The sequence below is a fragment of the Miscanthus floridulus genome, chromosome 8, assembly GCF_019320115.1.
Source record: "Miscanthus floridulus cultivar M001 chromosome 8, ASM1932011v1, whole genome shotgun sequence".
NCBI lineage: Eukaryota > Viridiplantae > Streptophyta > Magnoliopsida > Poales > Poaceae > Miscanthus > Miscanthus floridulus.
Genome location: NC_089587.1, coordinates 88,124,133 through 88,136,079, shown reverse-complemented (window position 1 = coordinate 88,136,079; position 11,947 = coordinate 88,124,133). Strand labels below are relative to the sequence as shown.

Genomic DNA, 11,947 nt, shown 5'->3' with positions numbered 1-11,947 from the left:
CGATGGGTTCATGATGGTTCAATCGGGTCTGGCCTAGATTGATAGTTCGATTATTTAATGGTTAGATGCCCCTCATGTTACGCCCTACTTTCCCTTTTATAGGCCAAGGGAAAGCATGAGTTACATCAGAGGAAAAGAGGAGAACGAGAGAGAGAAATAAAGTCCTTCAGGATCTCCGGGTCCTTCTTATCCTTCATGCGAGTCCCGCTGACCCTATAGATGTCAACAGGGATGGCTCCATGTCGCGGCCCTATCTGTCACTGGCGCCATGCGTAAGCATCGTCTACCAGTCATGGTGCTCCACTTTGTCCTGGCGGACATCGTGGTGAACTGATGCTCCTATTAGTGTTCGTACGAGGGTTAGGCAGAATAGCATCGGTATGCCCAATGTTGTTCCTGATGTGAACCCTCGGGTATGGCCCGTCGTGGCCATGGGTTACATCGGGGCATGCCAGTCTCTTCCCTATTGTCAGAGCTTTGACCTAGGCCCATACACTTAGACCTAGAGTGGTTGGCGGTGGCATGGGTCTCCATTAGGCGAGATGGAGTTTGCCGACTCAGGGTTAGGCGAGGCGGAGCCCTCGGCCTCAGGGTTGGGCGAGGCAAAGCCTATGGCCATGGTGTCGGGAGAAGTGGAGCCAGCCCTCAGAGGTCGGGCAAGGTGGAGCCCGCGACCTTGGTGTCAGGTGAGGTGGAGCCCGTGGCCTTGGTGTTGAGCGAGTCAGAGCCAGTCCTCTAAGGTTGAGCGAGGCGGAGCCCGCGGCCATGCTATCGGGTGAGGCGAAGCCCGTGGCCTCGGTGTTGGGCAAAGCAGAGCCCTAGCCTAGAGGTCGCACGAGGCAGAGTCCGCCCCCAGAGGTTGGGTGAAGCAGAGCTTGCACGACTGGGGGTCAGTTGGAGCCGTAGTCGTGCTCTTGACTACTCGGATGTATCAATGTTGATGGCCATTAGCTCCTCCTCTTTGGGTACCCTAGTATTGGTCCCCGATAGTAGCCCTCGAGCCTACAGAGGAGTAGAATACTCCTTCGGAGGCTTTTCTGAATGGTAGAACTCTAAGGGCCTTGGTCTTCTATTGTCGCCCACGGTGTGACCTGAGGACGGTGATTCCCTTTCATTGAGATCAGACCGCTTGAGGGTATAGCCTTGAGATCTGGTAGGTCAAAAAAGGTCTTTCCTAATTTCAACCCCTATGGGGGTCTATCATTCTGCGACTGAGCGTTTGGCCTTTGCGCGTGTCCAACTTTCCTCGAGCCCCCGCCCGGAGTAGGGGTTCGTTTTTCCTCAAGCATTTTTTCTGATGAAAATGGTGGGGCCGAGCCATGTCATGATTTTCTTCCATGGACGAATCATGGCTCTCGGTGAGCTATCAACGGGCTAGTCCGAGTAGGGCCCCAATATCCCATTCGTGGGGATCCAACTTTGGTCAGCAGGTGACAAGCTCCAGATTCGCAGCGGTCAATCCATATAGTTCTCGAGTATGTTCGATTGGTCCTGAGGGTTCTACGCCTTTCTTCAAGGAAAAACCATGGATCGTATTCGACCGAGACTCAAACGTGGGCGGGGATGCCCGCGGTGCTCGCGCGCCTAGGTACTGGCCGCTAGCGGGCCCATCCCTTTCCACCCCTCACTCTAAAGGTGCCTAGAGCGGTTGTCAAACCCGTCGGTGGGCCAACCTTCGAACTCCTAGGCCTAGATAGGCCATAGTAGAGTTTTTAGCTCCGTATCCCTTACCTATGATGGGTTGTGGCCCATCCGGAGAGGCAAAACGTCTGGTGAGTTTTCTAAGGGAACAAACAGAGGTTGCGTGTGTGCATCCTATGGCGAGACATGGTGGCAGATCATGGTAGGCACAGAGATCTAGGTGGGCGGTTGGTTTCTTCACACCCATCACCCCTATAAAACCAAATGGTTAGCCCTCGGGTTCCATACCTTGCATCCTATTCTCCACAGCCATGACCACCGCCGCCAATCGCTTAGGTTTGCTGCCTCCACATCCTCTCCACTGCTGAGCCCGCATCCATCCACCCCCACCTCCAATGGATCCATGGTGCCATTCTGACATCACCTTCCAGCGTATGGAGGGCCTCGTCCATCGTAGTCTTCTCCACATGCGGACCTCGGTAGAGGAGTGGTTGTTGCCCGACGAGGGGGACTTGCCATCACCGCTCAATGGCTATGTGGTTTTGTTCAGCCATTTCCACGAGCATGGGTTCGCAACCCTCGCCCATAGATTTCTTCGGGGGCTGCTGCACTACTACAAGATCGAGCTGCAGCATCTCAATCCCAACGGGATCCATCACATGGCGGCATTCGTCGCCCTGTGCGAGGGATTCCTAGGGATTAGCCCCCACTTTGATTTATGCAGGCACTTCTTTACCGTGACCCTCTAGAAGAAGAGGGAGAAGAGCAGTAGGCAGGAGCTACACATGCTGATGGGGTGCGCCGACATCCAGCTCTAGAACAATTGGGTCGGCGAGTACCCGTCCATGTGGCTTTCCACATCCAACAAGGGGTGGCACTTAAAGTGGTTCTACCTCAAGAACGCCGTCGTCGCCCCTCTACCGGAGTTCACCGAGCGCCTGATCGAAGAGGCTCCAGAGTCATGTAGGAAGTGGGGCATCCCGAAGAAGGACAAGAAGAAGATTCGAGACCACATCGCTGCTATCCACATCCTGAAGGAGAATGGCCTGAGGGGGTCGGGCGTCATCGGGGCCTACCATGCAAGGAGGGTGACACCATTGATGATGTGCGCGCTCCCACTATATGCGATGGTGCCTGAGGAGTTGTTCAACGGAACAACGCTCGTCGAGGGGATGCTCCCCAACTTCGAGATCTAGCAACGCATCACGGAGGCTATGGAGCCTTTGTGGGATGATGTGGGTGCTACCCTTGACTTCGTTTACACGGTGTCGGGGCATCCTCCGATGCGGTCGGAGCCAGTCCATGTCATCTTCATAAGTTTTCTTTTTCTTGCCTTCTCTTCAATTGATTTCCTGACCCCTTGATACTAACTTTGAGAGGGACGGGACTAGCCGAGGGACCTCATCCTCATGAATCACCAGGCGCCATTGCCGAGGGATTCGACCATGAGGATGGTGAATCATGCCAAGGATGAGCCGCTGAGGAAGGCGAAGGAGGACATGAAGAGGATGAGGCAGCGGCAGCTGCAGGCGCAGAAACAAGGGGAGGACACTGACAACGATGATGATGATGACGATGGAGATGACAACGAGGTAGTCGACGATATCGAGTGGGACATCCTAGAGAACGAGTATGCGCTGACAGGTATCAGTTTGTTCTTGTAGGCGTCGGGACCCTTTCCATTCCTTGGAGGGGAGGGTACGTCTAGGGAGCCAGCAAAGGCAGGCCATACCGTCGGCCTGCCCCAGGAGTTAATAGGGGTGAGGGGCTCTGCCCTCATGCCCGAGGTGCCATCGGAGGTGGGCGGCTCTGCCATCATGCCCCAAGAGCCAAGGGGAGCGAGCCCCTCTGCCCAGGAGCAGGGGCTGGGATCAAAACGGTTTTGCTCCGATGAGGAGGAGCAAAGGCCGGGCGGTTCACCCCCCAAACGCATCTGCCGCCCAATGGCGCTGAGGTGAGTTACCAGTTCCACTATTTTTTCTGTTTTGATCGGATTTTATCGTGACTTATGTTTTTCGTCCCTTGCAGCGTCGGTAGGCAGCGGAATCCTTTGGTGTTGGCGTCGAAGAAGAGCATCACCCTCCAATTGATGTGGCGGCCGTCGACTAGTGTCATGCCCATTTCGGGTGGGAGCGGCGGCGCTATTATCGCGTTCGCTCAAGGGGCGCCTTTGGAGGTTGTGAAGCAGCCGGTGATGGCTGTGATACCGCTGCTGATAGCGGGGCGGATGGGGCTGCCTACCATGCTTGTGGCCCTGACCATAGTGGGCATGATGCAGTCGGTCGTGACCTCGCCGACGTAGGTGGAGGTGGCGGTGGCTGTGATAGACAGGTCATAGTCAGCGCAACAGCAGCGGTGCCTAAGGTACCGGCATGACCTGTGCCATCGGCGGCCCAAGTGATGGTGCCTGGCGTGGGTATGATCGAGGGGGACATGGCTGAGGGGTCCCTAGGAGTCGTGGTGCTGGGAGAGGGGTCAGCGTTCGTACCGCTGACCCCTTCCATCACCAGAGGGGGCGTCCCGGCGGGGACGTCATGGCGAGAGGGACCAGCGGTGCTTAGAGCCGGTGGGGAGTCATCCCTAGCCATGACGTCAGTGGGCAGTGGCTCACTCATGCGGGGCAAGCCCCTGCTCCGGTGGATGAATCCGTAGGATCCAACGTCGACGTTGTTCACCCTTGATGCCACCGCTGAGAGCATGGAGCGGGAGAGCCTCGACATGGTGATTGCGTCCGTGATCGAGGCCCTAAACCATGCCACGGGCGCATTATGTGACATCATCGTTCCCTCTAGACGGGTATTGTCTGGACCTGCTTTTTGCCCTTATCTTCCTTTATAAGCTTTTTGTATGTTGACCATCGTCTTCATGCAGTCCCTCATAGCTCGTAGCTAGGAGAAATCTTAGTTCCTTCATCAGCAGAAGGAGGCCTAGGACCACCTCATCAAGGAGGCATGGCTATGTGGGGAGGTAACAGCTTAGCTTGTCGCCGCCCAACAGAGGGTGGCTGAGTTGACTCCCCTTGCCGAGGAGGCAGACAATCTTCGGTCATGGGTGGCCGAGGCCTGTTGGGATGCTGACGAGGCTGAGAAGGTGTTCGAGGCCCTGTTAGTGAGGTCATGGAAGGACGACGAGGAGGCCTCCTAGGTCAGTAAGGAGTGGGATGAGCTGCTCTAGAAACACGCCAAGACCCGCTAGTGGATCCTTGACCTTTTGGCCGAGGTTGAGAAGGAAAGGGAACTGAAGCTAGGGGCCGAGGAGAAACTCGCGACCCTAGAGAAGAGGGCGAGCCTGGATGCCACAGTGATCACTCAGCTGCACAAAGTGTGAGAGTGCTTCATCATCCTCGATGATCCTCTAAATCAAGTCGTGGGCCATGGAGCGTGCATGCCCATCGTCTTCGTGGCGCTCGATCTCTCGATCAAGCTCCACGCATTCCTGCTTGAGCTAGAGTCGTGCTTCCTCGAGCTCTTGGTGTTGGGCCTTCAGCTGCTCCACCCGCAGGCGAGGTGGGGCCCCTGCATCCCCCCTGACCTCATCATCGAGGTTGTTTGTTGGGGTAGCCTCTTCCTCGTGGATGCTTTCGACGTGTCCCTTGAGGGTACCTGCCATGAAACAATCACGAGAGGGGTGATGGCTCCCTCTGCTGGAGTCAGAGCTAGAGGGCGACTCCGATTCTTCTACGAGGAGAATGTGGAAAGACTCCATGATATATTTGGTCATCCCCACGAACTCATCGTTCGTAGGGAATGGGGGAGTGCGTTGCGCCACAAGGTGGCCAATGGTCTATGCAGCATTGCGCAGACCGAGCAGGAGCATCGTCGGGATGCTTCGGATGAGGTATTCCAGAGAGAGCGGCTCTCCTCCGGCAAGCTACGTCATGATGTTAGCGAACGAGAAGGTGAGGTGGCGCAGGTCCTCCCGGATTGGTCGGGGTCCTAGGAAGACACCGAGCTGGCGCTCTAGCCTCCCATAGTCGAAGCCGAGGAGCTGGTCGCTCCTAGGGGCGTGGGCCTTCGGTGCGTGCAGCTGCAGCTTCTCATGCGCCTCGGCGATCGTGTTGAGGCTGGTGAAGTGGAGAGGTTGGGAGGCGGTGGGTGCCAGCACCAACCCTCCTTCTGTCATAATGGTGAGGTCTAGGTCCCTGAAGCGCATGTGCGCACCCGGGACCCAGCTGATGTTGTGACTAGCCATTTAGGGCCTGGTGTGGATGTCGAAACGCACAAAAGGCCCCTACCCGGCGCTCCAACTATCGGTGTTTCGAGTCACCACCAACATGTAAATTTCTAATATTGCACGTCTAGCTCGGATGGTGTGCTTAGAGGACATGAGGTTTATACTGGTTCAGGCAGAATGTCCCTACGTCCAGTTCATCGCTGCTGCTCGTGTTACTAGCACTGAAAGTTTGTAGTAGGGGTTATAAATGGGCGAGAGAGGGATAAGTCCCAAGTCTCTAATGGAAGGAATGAACGGGTGTCGAGAGCTCGGTTGCTCCTCAGCCATGTGCTTGTGTTGTGATCGGTTCGAGGTTCGATGTGTTCGTGATGGTTCGATCGGGTCTGACCTGGATCGATAGTTTGATTGTTCAATGGTCAGATGCCCCTCATGGGATGCCCTGCTTTCCCTTTTATAGGTCAAGGGAAAGCACGGGTTACAGCGGAGGAAAAGAGGAGAACGAGAGAGAGAGAAAGGAAGTCCTTCAGGATCTCCGGGTCCTTCTTATCCTTCATGAGGATCTCGCTGACCCTATAGATGTTAACAGGGAGGCTCCACGTCATGGCCCTATCCGTCACTGGCGCCATGCGCAGGCGTCGTCTACCGGTCATGGCGCTCCACTCTGTCCTGACGGACGTCATGGTGAACTGACGCTGCTGTCAGTGTTCGTATGAGGGTTAGGCAGAACAACACCAGTACGCTCGATGTTGTTCCTAATATGAACCCTCGGGTATGGCCTGTCGTGGCTATGGGTTACATCAGGGCGTGCCGGTATCTTCCCTAGTGACAGAGCTTTGACCTAGGCCCATACACTTGGACCTAGAGTGGTTGGTGGCGGCATGGGTCTTGGTCGGGCGAGACAGAGTCCGCGGCCTTGGGGTCGGGCAAGGCGGAGCCCGTGGCCAAATGCCAGGCGAGGTGGAGCGCAAACCCAAGGGTCGGGCGAGGCGGAGCCCGTGGCCTTGGAAGTCGGTCGAGGCGGAGCCAACCCTCAGAGGTCGGGCGAGATGGAGCCCATGGCCATGGTGTCAGGCGAGGCAGAGCCAGCCCTCAGAGGTCGGGCGAGGCGGAGCCCGCGACCACGGTGTCGGGCGAGTCGGAGCCAGCCCTCAGAGGTAGGGCGAGGCGGAGCCTTCGGCCACGGTGTCGGGTGAGGTGGAGCTCGCGGCCTTAGTGTCGCGCGAGGCAAAGCCCTACCCCAGAGGTCGGATGAGGCGGAGCTTGCGTGCCTGGGGTTCGGTTGGAGACGTAGTCGCGCTCTTAACTACTCGGATGAGTCAATGTTGATGGCCAGTAGCTCCTCCTCTTCGGGTACCCTAGTATTGGTCCTCGACAAACCCCCACTACAAACTAGTGCCGGTAATACGAGCAACAGCAGACTGGACGTAGGGACATTCTGCCCGAACCAGTATAAATCCTTGTGTCCTCCGAGCACACCATCCGGGCCAGATGCGCAAACTAGAAATTTACTAGTCGGTGATCCGAAACACCGACAGTTGGCGAGCGAGGTAGGGGGTTTTTGCGCATCTCGACGTCCACATCAGACCTCGGATGGCTAGTCACGGCGTCAGCTGGGTCCCGAGCTCGCACGTGCGCTTCGTGAGCCTAGACTTCGTCGTCACGATGGAGGGAGAGTTGGCACAGGCTGCCGCCGCCGTCTAGCCTCTCCACTCCACCGGCCTCGACATGATCGTCGAGGCGCTTGAGGAGCTACAACTGCACGCGCCGGAGGCTCGTGTCCCCTGGAGCGACCGGCTCCTCGGCTTCGACTACGGGGGCTGGAGCGCTAACACGACGCCTTTCTGGGACCCCGACCGCCCCGAGAGGAGCTGCGCTGCCTTACTTTCTCCTTCGCCAATGCCATGGTGTAACTCGCTGGAGGGGAACCGCTCTCCCCGGAACACCTCACCTGAGGCGCCCCGACAGCATTCCCGTTCGGTCTACGCAATGCTGCGGGGACCGTTGGCCACCTCGTGGCGCAGCGTGTGTACCCATCCCCTACGAACGACGAGTTCGTGGGGATGACCGAATACGTCAAGGAATCTTTCCACGACCTTCTCGCGGGAGATGCAGAGTCGCTCTCCGACTCTTCCAGCAGGGGGAGCCATCACTCCTCGCGAGAATGTTTTATGGCAGGTACCCCCGAGGGACGCGTCAATAGCGTCACAGGCAAGCAAACACTCCTTCACACAAACCACACATTAGGTTTTTATTCCTATGTGAAACTATTTCTAATAAATTAACACCTATGCTAGCGGTATTTATTAGTTCCCATGCTAAGTTTTAAAAAGTTTAAATTTTTAGTGATTTTAAAATTAGGTCAAAAATTTAGGGTGTTACATAGCGGCCCACACAATCTTTTTCCTTTTTGTGAGCATGACGGCTGCCCACACAATTAGGGTGCGTTTGGTTCGAGGACGAAGTTGGATGGGATATGACGATGCATAAATATTGGGATAAGGATATCCGTGATGCATGTTTGGTTGGATGGATGGAATGGGCCATTTTTCTGTTTGGTTGGATGGATGAAAGTGGATGAGACGAGAATAGTTGACTAATTATATCTATTATTTAAAAATAATAACAAATAATAGACACTAATAAATATGCACTAATATAATTTTGTCATGATAATCACTAATTTAAAATAAAATATGTTAATTAGCACCTCTAATATCTTATTAATTAGCACATGAAACATGCATTAATCAACGTATTAACACTTATCAAAACTAATCCTATCATCATAATAATAATATAACATACTAATAACCCTTAATTTATTTACTAATGACAAAGATCAGAAGACATGGATAAGCTAGTCCGCTAGATTTTTTCGGCCCATAAAATTCAGTATCTGGGATTATATTCCCTGTACATGGATTTGCTTGTTCTAATGATCCACCCAACCAAACGCTGCATATCCATATATGATCTCATCCCATCCATGGATATTCGAGCAACCAAACACACTCTTAATCCACGTGAACACGTGATGACCTAGATAAACCGAACGCGGGACGACGCACCACACATAGCAGATCGCACGCCCTCGCGCAAGTCGCAACGACGTACGACGGCCATTGCGTCGCCACACCCGCCAAGCTTAAGCACCGCGAAAGTGCGAAACGCAGGTAGGTTGTTTGTTTGCTTCTTTTTTCCGTTGCTTTCAGACCTACTGGATTACTCAATCCTGGTGAGTAAATAGGATACGGATACGGGAGAGATGGTCGATCTGGCTAGCAATTTGAAGGGTAATTTACAATACACTTTACAATCTGTTTTTGAGATCGATGAAGTTTATGTTCGGTTTGTTGCTAGCTTCAGCTATAACTCAGCTAGGCATGCATGGGAATTGATTTTGGCAATCCCAAAAACTAGCTAGCCTGGGCCAATCGTTTGGTTTGACACGAATAATTTTTTGTCTGGATCGAAACACCCACCCTAGATGCTTTGCTAGTTTCTTTTAGTAATTATTACCCCTAATTTCGTGGTATGTATGATTTGCTAGTTTTATTGATAATAGGTAGCTTGAAACTTTTTAGGTACACATGGTTAAAGAGAAACCTAGTATATTTGTCAATTTGTCAAAAAGAACAGTTGTTTTATTTCAACCGGAATATTTTTTTTGATAACCCTGTTGTATTTTTAGGACTTGGAATTTCAACCGGTTGTTATTTGTACTGTTTGTAGTTTATTTTGTTGTATATATGTGCTTGTCTGATAATGGTCACTTGCATTTGTGAATTAAGACCTAAATGTCGACCTTATATTCATATGCATTGTATATATAAGTTGCCATCCTTAGTGCTTCCGGTCTTAATTGAGCCTTGCTATGGTAATAATCCGATTATCTTCTACTCGCTCCGATCCAAATTATAAGATATTTTGGCTTAAATTTTCTAGATACATAGTTTCTGCTATGCACTTAGATATATGTCTAGATATATAGTAAAAACAATATATTTAAAAAAGTCAAAACGTCTTATAATTTGGAACGTGGATGGAGTAGGAGGTAAGAGTTCAAATGAATTGAGTCCTTTATTTTAAGAAAGGGTAAAACAATTAACTAAACATTAAAAAAGAAAATAAACAGCAAATTATTAGTTTTAGATGGAAAATTATGTCAACATTATTGTTCATTCACCTAATTACGGGAATGAAGTACGTATGATTTGACATGTGCACTGCAAATGCACCTTCACGTAATCTGAGTATTGGAAAATTATATTACCATGATTGGCCATGCACGACTATTACATCCCAAATACCACCCGAATTTTCTCAACCAATTTATTTGCTCAATGTTTTTTTTTATCTAGAAACTGTTAATGATGAACTATCTGTTCGGACAACTGGTTTGATCACGAGTCAAGGCCTATCTACAATCATGTCACGTTTCCTGTTTTGATTAGATCTAATCTAGTTAACATGTTTCTTGTATTTGCATTCCAAACTGTAACATACATAGTTTAAATATCACTTCCTCAAAAACTTGGATGTAAGTGACATTAAAAAAAACATTCCAACTAGGACTGGCGTTGGATCAGTCAAGTATATTACTTTAAAAAGATGTTACAACTAAGACTCTGTGCTAGTGCTACGTGACGCATGCATGTATGTTAGATCTAATTGCAAGATATTTTACCAAATAAATCTAATTGCAAGATGTTTTTTTTCTATTTTAAAAATATGTAAATATATATTAATCCTATTTCCTTATAGGAGATAATATATGATAATTGCTATTCAGATTGATGGTTCACATTATTTAGACCATAGCAAAACCGTCTAAATTACATTAAGACACTTACTGATCTGACACTTGTGTACATATTTGTTGATTCAAATAGGCAAATCGCCACTTGACATTTTGCTTCAGTCTCTGCCAATGGGTGTGAGTACCAGCGCGTTTGATACTTAGCTTGTTCCACGCATCAATTCAAACTCAACTATTTGGAGACGGAGAACGTTGCCATCGGGCACTCAGTCAGCTCGGAGGACATCTCCGCTGGTGGGCACCTCTGGAGGATCATCTGCCTACCCGCATGGGGAGAAAAAGGACAACTATGAGTACTTATCTATCTTCCTCTGACACGAGAGCAAATCCAAAGGAGTCAAAGCTGTCTTCGAGGCCTTCATCTTGGACAGAGATGGTACTCCATCATCGTCACGTTTTCGCACCAAAGGGCAGCAGGAAGAGCACCTGGGGTTGGGGTCATTTCGTGAAACGGAGCGTCCTCCAGTCATTCTTTGTGACGAATGGTTCATTCATCATTGTGGCAGAAGTCAAAGTTTTGCACGGCGATTCTCTTGATGTGCCCCCCTCCAACATCAGAAGCCATCTCGGCCTCCTACGGGACTCCACAGATGGTTCTGATGTTTCATTCTCCGTCAACGGCAGGGTGTTCCCTGCTCACCGGACACCGGGCTGTGCTTGCCGCTCGCTCGCCGGTCTTTAAGGCGCAACTCCTAGGATCCATGGCGGACGCTAAGATGCCATCCATCACATTGCATGACATAGCACCGGCGACGTTCAAAGTCATGCTTCGGTTCATATACACTGATGCTTGTCCTGAAGAATCCGAACTCGGAGACTCCCCGATGCTTCAGGACTTGCTCGCTGCCGCTGACCGGTTCGCGTTGGACCGCTTGAAGCTTTTTTGTGCTCGCTAGCAAGCTGTGGGATAAAATATCAGTGGATATGGTAGCTACCACTTTGATGTGTGCTGAAACATACGACTGCCCGGAGCTGAAAAAGAAGTGCATTGATTTCTTCGGAGAGGGGAAGGACTTCAAGATAAAGGATTTTTTGACCGAAGGCTTTGCTCAGTTGGTGCTAAATTTCCCATTGATTGTTGATGAACTGAAGGAGAAGATCGGAGCATAGACCATATATAGGGGTATGTATGCATGCCAACCTAATACCCACTACAAATAAATATAATAGCCTTATGGTATTTTGTGCTCGGTGAATGCTAGCCAAATCTATTAAAAAGTGCTAGTGTTTAAACGGTTTGCAATAGTGTGGCGACTATTACTACTATCTTGCAAACTTTTATTATCCGATTAACAGTTTGCCAAATGAAGTCGT

The 11,947-nt window shown here is 51.0% G+C and overlaps 1 pseudogene; it reads left to right on the top strand.

Moving 5' to 3' along the window:
• The first annotated feature begins 3,086 nt into the window (after nt 1-3,086).
• LOC136469544 (BTB/POZ and MATH domain-containing protein 1-like) lies at nt 3,087-11,743 on the top strand (annotated as a pseudogene).
• Nucleotides 11,744-11,947: the final 204 nt, after the last annotated feature.